The 15,478-nt window shown below is 45.0% G+C and overlaps 2 long non-coding RNA genes across 4 annotated transcripts in view; one reads left to right on the forward strand and one right to left on the reverse strand.

Moving 5' to 3' along the window:
- Positions 1-15,478, reverse strand: part of LOC138296074 (uncharacterized) — a 106,709-nt gene that overhangs the window by 41,382 nt on the left and 49,849 nt on the right. The window lies entirely within an intron of this gene.
- The window catches only part of LOC138296077 (uncharacterized), a 131,427-nt gene continuing 125,893 nt past the window's right edge, over positions 9,945-15,478 (forward strand). For all 3 annotated transcript variants that reach the window (XR_011203749.1, XR_011203748.1, XR_011203747.1), the window contains exon 1: positions 9,945-10,397. This is a non-coding gene — a long non-coding RNA (uncharacterized lncRNA). The remainder of the gene's footprint in view (positions 10,398-15,478) is intronic.

Here is a 15,478-nt window from a genome sequence, read left to right on the forward strand (position 1 = left end):
GTATTGTCCTGATTCACCATCCTACAGGTACTATCCTGATTCACAATCCTGCTCAGACGTGCAGGTTCTGTCCTGATTCCCAATCCTGCTCAAACCTGATTCACAATCCTGCTCAGACGTGCAGGTTCTGTCCTGATTCCCAATCCTGCTCAAACGTGCAGGTTCTGTCCTGATTCACAGACGTGCAGGTACAGTCCTGATTCACAATCCTGCTCAGACGTGCAGGTTCTGTCCTGATTCACAGACGTGCAGGTACAGTCCTGATTCACAATCCTGCCCAGACGTGCAGGTTCTGTCGTGATTCACAATCCTGCTCAAACATGCAGGTTCTGTCCTGATTCACCATTCTACAGGTACTGTCCTGATTCACAATCCTGCTCAGACGTGCAGGTTCTGTCCTGATTCACAATCCTGCTCAAGCCTGATTCACAATCCTGCCCAGACGTTCAGGTTCTGTCCTGATTCACAATCCTGCTCAGACGTGCAGGTTCTGTCCTGATTCCCAATCCTGCTCAAACGTGCAGGTTCTGTCCTGATTCACAGATGTGCAGGTACAGTCCTGATTCACAATCCTGCTCAGACGTGCAGGTTCTGTCCTGATTCACAATCCTGCTCAAACGTGCAGGTTCTGTCCTGACTCACAGACGTGTAGGTACTGTCCTGATTCACAATCCTGCTCAGACGTGCAGGTGCTGTCCTGATTCACAATCCTGTTCAAAGCTGTAGGCTCTGTCCGATTCTGAATCCTGCTTAAATGTGTAGGCCCTGTCCTAAATAAAGTTAGGTGCGGTAATGTATTTTTGGAGGTATACACATTAGAGACGGAAGTACTGGTGCTCTCCTATTAAAGATACCGGCGACCTGCTCTGGAGTGCTGGTTCTAGCCAATAAATAGCCTTCATCGGAGGAATTGATGTTGTCTGATTAAAAAGCAAGGAAACCAAATAAATTGAACTAGGCCTGAAAGGGCTGCTGCTGTCGGAGCTCCATGAAGGGTGGTCGGTGTCGGGTGCACTGTGGGGGTATACTTATGTTTTCATTCGTTTTATATAGCATCGGCATTACCTAAAGGTGCTACGGTGCTTTACAATAGATCTCATCTGCGCCCGGAGGCCAAAACATGTTATCAGTCCGCTTTTAATACGCGCTCGTTTCAACAGCAAGTATAAAAGCTGCCTCATTTGTACAGATAGTTTGTAAAAAGCGGAGCTCTTACAATAAAGCAGTGCTCAGATGCATAACAGCACTGGGACTTTTAAGTGCTGAAGCCTTATCATTTAATTCCGTTGTTTACTGTAAGAGTCAGGGCCGGCTATAGCACTGGTGGCGCCCTCTGCGACAGTCTTTTTTGCGCCCCCTCCCCTCCAGACCACCATTGGATTCACTCACTACCACCCGACAAATGTGCCCCTTAGCCCCCTTTCACATGCATTCATTTGTTTTAAAGCACTTGTAAAGGATGGATTTACTAATCCACTCAGCTAACCCCATAAAATATAATTCTGTTCTTTGCAGCAGGCGCATTAACCCTCTACGCTACTTTATGGCGTGTTAAACCTGCCATTAGACAAAACTCCCATCTCTCTCCCTAGCAGGAACATTAATCACAAGAGTTATCTTGGCATTTTAATTGCTAAAGCGGTCCTGGTAAGAGTCATCTATTAAAGGGCACCAAGAAGTCCTTCATGAGAAATGTTACAGACACCTGGATGACTTCCTGTTGATCAGTGGATTAATGCATAATCTGTATTCATCTGTGTACAACCACAAAATCACAGGTTCAGAATCAGATCATGTCTACTCCACTCTGCTCTTCATCCTTCTGAGAGCATTGAAAGGTTCAGCATTATTAGGATGGGCAGTAGTGAAATATGTTGCACCACAGCTTTGTGATTTACACAGTATATAAACGCAGATACTGATGTGATTCTGTTTGTAATCATATAAAACTGTCAACACTTGATTTATTTTAGAAATGTTACCAGATCTTGCCCAAGAAAGTGACTTTCCTGCAGCACAATGTAGTCACTTTAAAAAAAAAAGCTCAGGCAAAGCCAAAAGGCCTTCCCTACGGGAGAGCTATTGGCATTGTCATCTTTAGGGTCGATCCTGCGTCGCATGCACTTGCGCATGCGTTTTGCTAGCGAGACGCTTTAGGAATTAAAAAGTGCTTGGAGCCCCCTCCACGTCACGTCAGTGTCTTTCATTGGTTCGTGGGCTTGCCTGTTAGAATCTGCTTGATTTCATTAGTGGAAGGCACGCATACGTCATGCCTTTTCCGGTGGTTAGCCCTCCTCGAGCGCATCGACCAAGTACAGAAAACACACGAGACTCGATGTTTTCCGACCGGTTCGTGGACTACTTTTTCTCTATTTTCGCAGCGCGATCTTGCTTGGCAAAAGTCGAGTGCTTTGCATAATATCGACCCTGTTACACAGTTAATTGCACTTTTTCCGGTTACGTACAAAATTGCACTTTTGCCGATAGGTTTCATTACGAGTGAAAAGTCCGGTTAGGAGTTTACAACGCTATTAGCTCTAGCACGAGCAAACGCGAGACCCGTTGCATTGCAAATGCTTGTTTATTTTGTAGCCATTTGTTCATGTGCAGCTTTGCTGAAAGTAAATTTAAACAATGCAACGGGTCTCACATTTCTCTGTGCTAGAGCTATTAGCAGTAGTAAACACACAACCAGACTTTTCTTGCCTCATTAAATGGAAAAAAAACTAGCGCAATCGCGCTGCTAAAAAATGGAAATTGAAATAGAAATGGTCTGAGGGTCGATGTCATGCAAAGCGCTCGACTTCTGCCAAGCGAGATCGTGTTGCGAAAAAAGAGAAAAAGTAGTCCACAAACCGGATGGAAAACAGCGAGCCACGTATGTTTTCAGTACTTGGTCGCTGCGCTCAAGGAGGGCTACCACCGGAAAAGGCATGACGTATGCATGCCTTCCACTAATGAAAGCAAGCAGATCTTAAAAGGCAAGCCCCCGAACCAATGAAAGACACTGACGTGACATGGGCGGGGCTCCGAGCCCTTTTCTAACTACTACAGCGTCTTACAAGCGATACTCATGCACCAGCGCATGGTATCGCAGGCTCAACCCTAAAAAGTGCTATGCCGTGGACAGTCCTGGCTGAGTCATAATTTCCTTATGCTGCAGAGCACCCGCATTAGTGTACAACATGGCTAAACAAAACATTGACAAAACCAATAGCTCTCGCATTGGCCAGACCTATTGGCTTTTTCAATGCTTTATTTTTCCGCCTGGACATGTAGGTGGGCAGGGCAAGCAAGGACACATAGTGGGAGGGGGTAAAAGGATGGGAGGAAGGTGGTCTACAAGCACATGCACTGTTATGGAGTGCTACAACTAAAAGAAAAAATGTTGCCGTGTCCCATAGCACAAGCAGCGGAGGAACACTCGCTGGGCAAGGGAGAAGTACTTGGGTGGGCCAGGGACAAACAAAGGAAGAGGAAGTGAAGCCTGCATGTGCTAAACAAAAAAGAAGCAAGGAAATGTAAGTGACGATATGGCCGACCAATGTGAAGAAATGGTTGTGTTAGAGAACCCTGTAAGCTAACAAAATGCCCGACAAGTGTCAGCTTCTGCTGTCTCAGGCGAGACCTAAAAAAGCAATTTTTGTTATTGCTGGTGGGAAAGAGGGTAGGGTAAGAGGCAACATGGAGGGAGGTGCGGAGACAACATGAAGGGCAGGTGGGGGAAAAAGACCTAGGACTCGGCCAGAGCTGTTCCAGTCATAATGCTTTTATTTTTGTTATGGCGGGTAAAGAAGGTAACATTGACTTCAGATGGATGGCAGATCAGGGAGAGGGGCAAGCAACGGGTGTGGGGAGGAAAAGGACACGGGTATTAAAAACAGTTTGCATGAGCAACATGGGCTACAAAAAAGGAGGGGTTGGCTGAAGGTAAGCAACACGGGCAACAGTAGGAGGAAAGTGGGTGGGAAAACAACTAAGAAAACAACAGAAGAAAGGAGGGCAGGTGGAGACAAGCAACAATGGCAATAAGGGAGAAAGAAAGGGTGGGGCAAGCACCATGGACAACAGCCGTTTGCAAATAACAGGGAGAACAATGGAATGAGGAGCAGCACCAGTGGATGCAAGAAGATGGACAGAGGTGAAAAAGAAATACACAAGAGAACCAGTTAAAAAGATGCACTGAGGTAGTGTTTAGCCCCTTCTGTGCCGGGGACATAATGGTTACGTCCACCAGCCCTTGCTCCTGTGCCGAGGATGTAACCATTGCGTCCTCGGCCTGGAGCTCAGAGGGAGCTCCATGGGCTTCCCTCCCACTCCCCCAAGGCAGGTATGGAAGGGGAAGCCCTACCCCTTCCACCCCCGACCCCCCTGACTCCCCCAGTGACGTCTGATGACATCAGCATGCTTTCACGTGCTGACCTCATCAGAGGCCACTTCCCCATGCGATCGGAAGAGAAATGCTCAGCATTTCTCTTCTGATCATGTGATGGGGGCCTGAGAGGCTTCAAAGGAAAGGAAAGGAATTTCCTTCCCTTTGAAGTCTCTCAGAGCATTTCAGAAGCGATCCGGCTTATGAAATGCCCACTAGAAACCAGGGATTTATAGTAAAAATGAAATTGGCATAAGGGGAGCGACCCCTTGGGCAAGGGTCACTCCCCAGGGAGGCAATTTTTTTCAAGGCCTTTTCTGCCCCCCTGGGAGCAGATTGGCCTATTGTTCTTAGGACGATCTGCCTCCAGGGGGGGCAGAAACCTCTAGGTACCAGGGATCTTTTTTTTTTTTCAGAGGTGGGGAGCGACCCATTAGGCAAGGGTTGCTCCCCTAGGGGGCAAATTATATTTAGGCCATTTCTGCCCCCCTTGAAACCACTAGGCACCGGGGATTTTTTTTTTGATGGCGAATTCACGGAAGGGGAGGGACCCCTTAGGCAAGGGCCATCCCCAGGGCGCAAATTTATTTTAGGCCATCTCTGCCCCCCCCGGGGGGCAGATCGGCCTATTGTTATTAGGCCGATCTGCCCCCAGGGGGGAAGAAACCTCTAGGCGGCAGGGATCCTTTTTTGTGTTTTTGTTTTGTTTTTTAGAGGTGAGGAGCAACCCCTTAGGCAAGGGTCGCTCCCCTGGGGGGCAAATTGTATTTAGACCATTTCTTCCCCCCTTGGGGGCAGATCAGGCGATTTTTGTTAGGCCAATCTGCCCCAAGGTGGGCAGAAACCACTAGGCACCATGGATTTTTGTTTTGCGCCAATTTCACACAAGGGGAGCGACCCCTTAGGCAAGGGTTGCTCCCCTGGGGGGGGTGAAATTATTTTAAGCCATTTCTGCTCCCCATGGGGGGCAGATTGGCATGTTTTTATGAAGGCAATCTGCCCCCAATGGGGGCAGAGACCACTAGACACCAGGGAGTTTTTTTTACTGCAATTTCACGGAACGGGAGCAACTCCATAGGCAAGGGTCACTCCCCGGGGGGGCAATTTTATTTTAGGCCATTTCTGCCCCCCTATGGGGAAGATCAGCCTATTGTTATTAGTCCGATCTGCTCCCACGGGGGCAGAAACCTCTAGGCGCCAGGGATCAGTCTTTGTTTTTTTTTATTTGTTTGTTTTGTTTTTTTAGAGGTGGGGAGCGACCCTGGGGGGCAAATTATAATTAGAACATTTCTGCCCCCCTTGGGGGCAGATCGGCGTATTTCTATTAGGCCGATCTGTCCCCAAGGGGGGGTAGAAACCACTAGGCACCGTGGATTTTTTTTTTTACGCCAATTTCACGCAAGGGGAGCGACCCCTTAGGAAAGGGTTGCTCCCCTGGGGGGAGCACATTTATTTTTGGCCGTTCTGCTACCCTTGGGGGCAGATTGGCAGATTTCTATTAGGCCGATCTGCTGCAGGGGGGGGGGGGGGGCAGAAACCACTTAGGCACCAGGGATTGGTATGTGTGTGTTTTCTTTAGGGGGCAGCCCCTTGGGTAAGGGTCGCTCCCTATGGGGGCAGATTACTGTTGGCCATATCTGCACCCCTTGGGGGCAGATTGGCCTATTTTTAGAGACCAGGGAAGTGTTTTTCCCAAAATAAGAGGGTGGGGGTATGGCCATACCCCCACCCCAAATAAATGGGGCCAAAGTTGTTCTTCCCACCAGTGAGCAGATGGGGTAATTACCCCTGATCCACACCCTAGGAGGGCAGAAAGTCTACTAGATGCCAGGGAATAAAAAAATAAAAAATAGTGGGGTGGTGGCTACCAACCAGTATGGGCCTGGTTATGCCCCACCCAAAATGAAGGGGGTAACAGTCTTTCAGCTCTCCCCCACACACTAAAACATCTTATCCCACAGCAAGCAAGAAGACATTTGATTATTTGGGGTTTTGGTTTTACATTTGAGCCATGAGAGCTTGGCTAACTCTCAAAATTGTTCCTCTTGGAATGGTGAGGGCTGAACTTTATTGACTTTGGGACGCTGCCATGTAGAAAAATCCACAAGACCTAGACACATCTGAAAACTAAACACCTGGGTGATTCCAGGGTGGTGTGCTTCACATGCACCCGCACCATTTTCTTAAACACAATGCCCTGCAAACCTCCAACTTTGGTGGAAATCACACATTTTTTCCACATTTTTGTGTTGGAACCTCCTGAAATCTACAGGAATCTACAAAGTCCTACCAGCCAGCATTGCCTCATCTGTACCGATAAAAATTATGTTGGATTTGTCAGCCTAAAAATGAGTTTTTTCAAACTTCTCTTTTGGACCCGCTTTGGTTCCCCCTCAATTTTGACATGTTTTTGGCTCTTCCCTGTCACAAGCACTTGGCCCACCTACACAAATGAGGTATCATTTTTACCGTGAGACTAAGAGGAACGTTGGGTGGTATGAAATTTGTCCCAGTGCGGTGATCCCACACAGAAATGTGGGCAAAATTTGATTTTTTAGCTAAATTTGAGGTTTGCTGAGGATTCTGAGTAAGGAAACATTGGGTGATCCACGCAAGTCACACCTTCCTGGACTCCCTCAGGTGTCTAGTTTTCAGAAATGTCTGGATTTGGTAGGTTTCCCTAGATGGCTGCTGAGCCCAGGACCAAAAACACAGGTAACCCCCTGCAAAAACAGTTTTGTATTTGATAATTTTGATGTGTCCAGATAGTGCTTTAGGGCATTTCCTTTCGCAGGCAGTAAGCCTACCCACAAAAGTGAGGTACCATTTTTATCTGGAGACTTGGGGGAATGCTGGGTGGAAGGAAATTTGTGGCTCCTCTCAGATTCCAGACCTTTCTGTCACCAAAATGAGAGGAAAAAGTTTTTTTGGGCCACATTTTGAGGTTTGCAAACAATTCTGGGTAAGAGAACCTGGTCAGAGCCCCACAAGTCACCCCGTCTTGGATTCCCCTTGGTGTCTAGTTTTCAAAACTGCGCAGGTTTGCTAGGTTTCCCTAGGTGCCGACTAAGCTGGAGGCCAAAATCCACAGCTAGGCACTTTGCAAAAAACAGCATTGTTTCTTTGTGAAAATATGATGTGTCCACGTTGTGTTTTGGGGCATTTCCTGTTGCGGCTGCTAGGCCTACCGCAACAAGTGAGGTACCATTTTTATCGGGAGACTTGGGGGAATACATAATAGCAAAAGTAGTGTTATTGCCCCTTGTCTTTCTCTACATTGTTTCCTTCCAAATATAAGACTATGTATAAAAAAGATGTCTAATTGAGAAATGCCCTGTAATTCACATGCTAGTATAGGCACCCTGGAATTCAGAGATGTGCAAATAACCACTGCTTCTCAACACCTTATCTTGTGGCCATTTTGGAAATACAAAGGTTTTCTTGATGCCTATTTTTCACTTTTTATATTTCAGCAAATGAATTGCTGTATACCCGCTATAGAATGAAAACCCGTTGCATGGTGCAGCTCATTTATTGGCTCTGGGTACCTAGGGTTCTTGATGAACCTACAAGCCCTGTATATCCCCGCAACCAGAAGTATCCAGCAGACGTAACAGTATATTGCGTTCAATAATCTGACATCGCAGGAAAAATTTACAGACTAAAACGTGGAGAGAAATGGCAGTTTTTTTCACCTCATTTTCAATATTCTTTTATTTCATCTGTTATTTTCTGTAGGAAACACTTGTAGGATCAACACAAATGACCCCTTGCTGAATTCAGAATTTTGTCTACTTTTCAGAAATGCACTGGTTTCTCACCCATTTCTGTCACTCACTGGAAGGAGGCTGAAAGCACAAAAAATAGTAAAAATGGGGTATGTCCTAGTAAAATGTCAAAATTGTGTTTAAAAATTGGGTTTTCTAATTCAAGACTGCCTGTTCCTGAAAGCTGGAAGGTGGTGATTTTACCACCATAAACACTTTGTTGATGACATTTTCAGGGGAAAAAACACATCCTTCTTCTGCAGCCCTTTTTTCCCATTTAAAAAAAAAAAAAAAAAAATCACTGTTTTTTTGCTAATTTCTTGGTATTCTTCAGGGGAACCCACAAAGTCTGGGTACCTCTAGAATCCCTAGGATGTTGGGAAAAAAGGACGCAAATTTGGCATTGGTAGCTTATGTGGAGTTATGAGGGCCTAGCACGAACTGCCCCAAATAGCCAAAAAAAGGCTTGGCACAGGAGGGGAAAAGGCCTGGCAGCAAAGGGGTTAAACACAAAGAAAAGAGTATCACCTTCAAAAACAAGCAGCAGAAGAGCACAAGGAAAGCTTTCATGTTCCAGGAGAGGGACAAACACATGAAGAGGAAAGAAGCCTATGGCAACTGGCCACTCAGAAGTAAGCAAATGAGAGGGACAATGGAGCCAACCAATAGTAAGCAATGGGCAGGGCCACTGCAATTATGCGGCATGAGAGGACCAAATTATGCAGCAGGGTTTAGTAAATTATGCTGCAGGAAAAGGCAAATTATGTGGCATAATGTGGCACCCTTTGTAATGATATTACTTCATTATTTCAAAAATTTTAAACTCGATAACACTGCGCATTGGTTGTACCTCGTTAGTACCATTTTAATACCCAAATATATCAGTAAGCAACAAAAAGGTGACCAGTGCAGTTTTGCAAAGGACCTTCCACTGAGCAGCATCAGGTGTTGCTGCACTTTCAGTAACTTTTGAACCATTTGAGCTAGAAACATTTTTTTTTGTTAAAATCTGCAGATTATGTGGCGGATGATGGGTTATGTGGCAAATATGTAACTGTGCAAAAATCACCATGACCGCACAATCGCATAATTCCAATGGTCATGACAATGAGCAACCTCTAAGAGAGAAGAAAGGGTCTTGAACAGGCCTTAAAATACTGGCTTTAGGAAATGTTCTTAATTTTTGTCTGGCTGAGACATTAAAATACTGGTCGTGCCGCCATAAAACGGTCCAGCTGGCAACCCAAACTGACACAGAATGAAAAGCAAATGCAACTGAAATGTGTATGCAAATGCGTGCCACAAAATTACCATCTTGGTGCTGCTAAATTGTTAGAAACCTGGTGTGTCGGACAAAAAAACACTTTCCTACATAAACCAGACCTATTTGCATTGCCAAAACTTGTCTGAATATTGTGCTGCATAATGCACAGTTTGGGCACTTTTGTCACAATTCCCACACGCAAGAGAATAGGAGAGCATTTTAGGAAGGGGTCAAGTTTATTCTTATAGCTTACTCTCACGGTGCAGTTCAAAGGTCACTTGGCATTCAAGCATTTTCAGTACTCTGCAGACACTGATACAAACAGCGGCTCTAGGTCTGATTTCACCCCGCCCGGCAGTAAGAATTTGACTCTCATAAGACACTATTTAATCAGGGTATGTTCTGTAAAGTCAGTGCACTTAAAGCTCTGCACGATTTTTGCAATTTTACCGTAGGGACATTTTCACCTCAATGCCCTTCTGATGGGATCGTAACAGACAGAATTAAGGACGCCAATTTACGCTCCAGGCTGAAAGGAATGTTATCTTTTGGCCATTTACAGACTACGGTTTCATGCAATCTATAGGGTCGGGGAGGCCCTTGGCGGGGACCTCCTCGCCAATTTACCGGCTTTTGTTCTCCGTGTTCCCAGGAAATCCACGGCGGAGCCACTGGGTTTTAACTAATTTCCCGTAATAGGGGCTTAGAAGGCCCGTTTGTTTAACCCGCTTTACGGCAGCTTGACCCTGTCAGAAGGCAGCAATCAGCCAAAAACAAAGGCCGAGTCTTGGGGGCGCCCTTGGTCTGCTTCTCGGGGGTCTCTGTGTCCTCCAGCAGCCCAGATTTTACAGGACGTGAAGATGAGAAACAGAAATGGCTAGCGTTCCTTGCTTCTGGCCTCAGTGTACAAATGCCTAGATCATTAGCAGCAGAATTTATTGTGCGTTAAGGGCAAAGTGGAATACCTGCTCCGTTGACGTCTGTATCGATGGCGGTAAGTACTGTGCGTTGATATGTTACAGTTCTTTTAAGCCGCTTCCACTCAAGGAATAGTTTTTGGGGTACCTTCTTTATGAAAACATAATCTCGCTGGGCCTGCTTAGGGGCGATGTTCTGTGCCTAGTGGAAGCAAGAGGGATGGGGCCTTGTGATCAGCGCTCGGGTCGTAAACTATAGGCATAATTCGGGTACAGTCGTTCTCCCTTCAAATCCTGGGATCCAGCGCCACTGCACCTGCACATACGTGCCCGTACACGGCCACTATCCAGAGGTGAGCCACATTCATACTAAACACATACGTGCCTGTACGCGGCCATTGCCCAGAGGTGCGCCACATCCATAAACACATACCGCAGCCACTACCCAGAGGCGCGCCACATCCATAAACACATACGTGCCTGTACGCTGCCACTACCCAGAGGTGCGCCACATCCATAAACACATACGTGCCTGTACGCTGCCACTACCCAGAGGTGCGCCACATCCATAAACACATACCGCAGCCACTACCCAGAGGTTAGCCACATGCATAAACACAGACGTGCCCGTATGCGGCCACAACCCAGAGGTGCGCCACATTCATAAACACTTACGTGCCTGTAACGCGGCCACTACCCTCAAGAGGTGCGCCACATTATATTAAACACATACGTGCCCGTCCGCGGCCACTACCCAGAGGTGCGCCACATTCAAAAACACATACGTGCCTGTATGCGGCCATTGCCCAGAGGTGCGCCACATCCATAAACACATACCGTGGCCACTACCCCGAGGTGCGCCACATCCATAAACACATACGGGTCCGTACGCTGCCACCACCCAGAGGTGCGCCACATCCATAAACACATACGGGTCCGTACGCTGCCACCGCCCAGAGGCGCGCCACATCCATAAACACATACGGGTCCGTACGCTGCCACTGCCCAGAGGCGCGCCACATCCATAAACACATAGTGCCTGTACGCGGCCACTACCCAGAGGTGCTTCATATCCATAAACACATACGTGCATGTATGCTGCCACTACCCAGACGTGAGCCACATTCAGAAACACATACGTGCCTGTATGCGGCCATTGCCCAGAGGTGCGCCACATCCATAAACACATACCGTGGCCACTACCCCGAGGTGCGCCACATCCATAAACACATACGGGTCCGTACGCTGCCACCACCCAGAGGTGCGCCACATCCATGAACACATACGGGTCCGTACGCTGCCACTACCCAGAGGTGCGCCACATCCATAAACACATACGGGTCCGTACGCTGCCACTGCCCAGAGGCGCGCCACATCCATAAACACATACGGGTCCGTACGCTGCCACTACCCAGAGGCGCGCCACATCCATAAACACATACGTGCATGTATGCTGCCACTACCCAGAGGTGCTTCATATCCATAAACACATACGTGCATGTATGCTGCCACTACCCAGACGTGAGCCACATTCAGAAACACATAGGTGCCTGTAAGCGTGGGTTTCAATGGTCAAACGCTACACTGGTCCATCATGGTGGCTGTAGCGTTCTCTCTGTTGCTTACCATTTATTCAGCTCGCAATTTACACAAGAAACCATATACTTTAGGGTGCAGATCGCCCAAATGGATGCATTTCGCACTCTTACTTACTTCGGTCGACCCTTTGCCTATATAAGGTTCAGAGACAGATTAAAAAATCTGAAAAACGTCAACGAAGGCGTTTCGAACTTTTCCTATTGTCGGCTGTATCTCTGTATTCACGTTCTGAGGGGAGTGGCCCTTTGGCGTCATGGACAGGACCCACGCTGCCACGCCAACTTGTTTGGCTGAATACTTTGATGTGAATGTGTTATGTTATTATAATGCTTACGTGTACAGTGCTTCGTCAGTTAACCATAAGCAAGGCAACATGCCACTGTGCCTTTTTTTTTTGTTAAAAACGGAGCCGGTATCTCGAGTTCCTCTTAAATATCGAAAGACAGATAGATACATTAGAAAAAAACAGAGAATAACAATGAACTTCGCGCCCACACATTTACCTTATTTACGGCGGTGGCCTTCTGTTTGACTGTCAACACTGAGGCCAGCTACACCACTTTCAGAAATAAATTAACACGCATTTTTGTAAATCTCTGCACCCGCTCCAAACAGCGAAAAGCTCCTCGAAGCGTTCCACTTCACAGATCCGGGCATCGGAAGTATTCCATTATTTGTTCAATAACTCATGCTATTTGCCATTTTTATAGCGCCCCCTTCATTATATATTTATTTTAAGTGGTTCGTATGGAACATTATTAGAGTTTTAACGAAGCATACAGTAGATTTTTCACTCTGTAGGCATCAAAGTCTGTTTTATCGTGTGTGTGACTTGTTTAATATTTACGTGCACACAGACTAAACATTGTTCTACGGATATTTGCCAAGTAATCACATTTAATTCCGCAGCTTTCTTGTTTGTTGCGCCAAGAGACCCTTTTAGAGTGAACAAAGCGCCCGGCAAACAGATAAATAAAGCGTGTGTTTACCTAAGCACTTAAACGCGTTATTAAATAAGAGCGAGTGAAACCGCCAATACCAGAATGTTACAACATAATCTAAAAGGCTTCTTTGGACATCGTGGAAGATGTCTGCCAGATGCGAGCACATAGATGTTCATCTTATTATGTTCATTGATTTGCGTGTATTCCCCTAACTCCTTACTATCTGCGGCAGCGAGCTTATTGCACAACAATCTATGGGAACAGCTTTTAGCACAGACACGATGCACTGGGTAGCAGGCGGTTCTGCCCGCGATGAACTGCAAAACCAACTTTGAAAACGAAGCTAATGCCACTCAGCATCGGAAATCCATCTCAGACTCTCTTTTAATTCTCGTAAAAACACTCGAGATTTAAGATGGAGAGCGTTGCCCCCTTTTATAGGCAGATGGGTGTGTTTGTCTCCGGTGGATATCAGTGCTAAATACAGCTTCGCCTTTTCGGAAACTGGTCGTTCAAGCAGCATTTATTAATTGTTAAACACACGACGTTATTGTTGCTGTGGAACAAACACAAGTATTCTTGCCGTAGTAACAAACGTGTTCTCTCTTATAAGAGCCCTGCACCATAGGGTAACCAGACATCCCGGATTTCACTGGACAGTCCCGGTTTTTAGAGGACTGTCCCGGTGTCCGGACAGTTCTCTTAATTTTAAGTAAATGTCCCGGTTTTTGGGACAAATGTCAGATCATTAAATAAATGTCCCTGTTTTTGGAACAAAGGTCAGATCATCTAGGGAAGCATAAGTTAAAGGTATGCTCTCCTTTAACAGACGCCTACAAGGTACGAAATTATTAAAGCAATTTATCTTTAACTATCAGACAACACAGTCCCTGGTCTAGGAGTGGGGAGCAGACAGAGGTGTGTGGGGGTGGGTTGGGGTGCAGGTCAAGCCATAGCTAATTTTATATATGTAGTTTTGTAAATGTGTGTGTGTGTGTGTGTGTGTGTGTGTGCGTGTGTATATATATATATATATATATATATATATACACACACACACACACACACACACACACACACGTATCGGCACACATTCACAAAGCTATGCAAAAAAAGGGACATGCCAGATATAAAAAAGTGAGAGTAAATGATTTAGTCCTTCTTTTATGTCTGACCTGTCCCGGTTTTTGCTCCTCAAAATCTGGTCACCCTACTGCAGCATCTTAGGTGTAAAAGAAACTAGTGGGACCGAGGCTGTGAGTTCAGTCTTTTCTTCTGGGATGTCTACAGTGCAATGTATCCGATCACATTTGAACAATTTCTGGTGTCGCAAGAAAAAAAAAAAATATATCTAATAATAAAAAAATATATATATATATATAAACACCTATATATATATATATAGTTTTACTGCTGTGCAAATTATTCAGATTCACAAAGTGCATGTTCTGTGCTACTTAGAACAGTTCCACTGTAGTACCTCTCATTGAAAATGCAATTCACAAACCAATAGCTGAAGACCTCCAGGTCTGCCCCTACCCTTTCTGTTCAGAAATCTCCCCTCCCACCCCAGTGACCTAACCATATGAATTTGTAATAGAAGTGCGAGGAAGCCGGTGCTTTTGTGAGAAAATAGGGATGGATTTCTGAAAAATAAAGTGGTGTTAAAAGAAAGTTAAAGAGGGTTTTGCATAGACATGCAATATAATCTCTCTCTCTTTCTCTCATTCAACAAATTACAGTTCTATTGTTAGTACAGTTCTAGAGTGTTCTTTTAAATGTACTCAAGTACAAGCCTTGGGATAAGATCAACCAGGTCAACCACTGACATTGCAACACACTCATATCGAAAAGAATAGATGGAGGGAATTCAAATCAAACACCATAGGAAAAATGTTAAACTAATTAAATTAGCTTGCCATTTAATCAATCTGCCTATCTATTTATCTATCTTTCTATTTATATTTTTTCTACTTTTTCATGCATTAATAAACAATTAAAAAATCTATTTTAATTTACATTTGTTTTTAACAATACTATTTAAATTATTAAATACATAACGTTTAACAATGTTTATTAAAACAAAAAATAATAGATGTAGGTATATATATTGTAAAATTATTATATAGAATTAATATTTTAAATTGAATATTTACACATTTATTTGAGTTAGTTAACAAGCTGTAACATTTATTTTAATTTCAGATTAAGAAACATCTTACACTATTTTACATTTGTTTTATACATTGAAATATTGTTTACAAATTTTTGTTTGAGCAATAAACCTTATTAAATTTTCCTGCACAAAGGGAGATTGTCACTGGTTGACATAGATCTCCGTCAGAAGGTGAAAAGTTACCAATGATAACTTCACAATGGTAAATTCTTTTGTGAAGGCTCCTCCTCCTCCTCATTTGAGGGGGTGAAAGCATGCACATCTACAGCAAGGTGTACATTTCAGCTTAGAAATGGTGAGTAACGAAAACATAGAGAATTACACCTAGGTGTATGAGTCGATCTACACATGTGTAAATATACACACATATATTTTCACTTGTTTATTGGGTCTCCAGAGTCACTCTGTTCACTGGCATTCTACTTTGTTGTGACTTCAG

Source organism: Pleurodeles waltl, chromosome 1_2, assembly GCF_031143425.1.
Source record: "Pleurodeles waltl isolate 20211129_DDA chromosome 1_2, aPleWal1.hap1.20221129, whole genome shotgun sequence".
NCBI classification, from domain to species: domain Eukaryota; kingdom Metazoa; phylum Chordata; class Amphibia; order Caudata; family Salamandridae; genus Pleurodeles; species Pleurodeles waltl.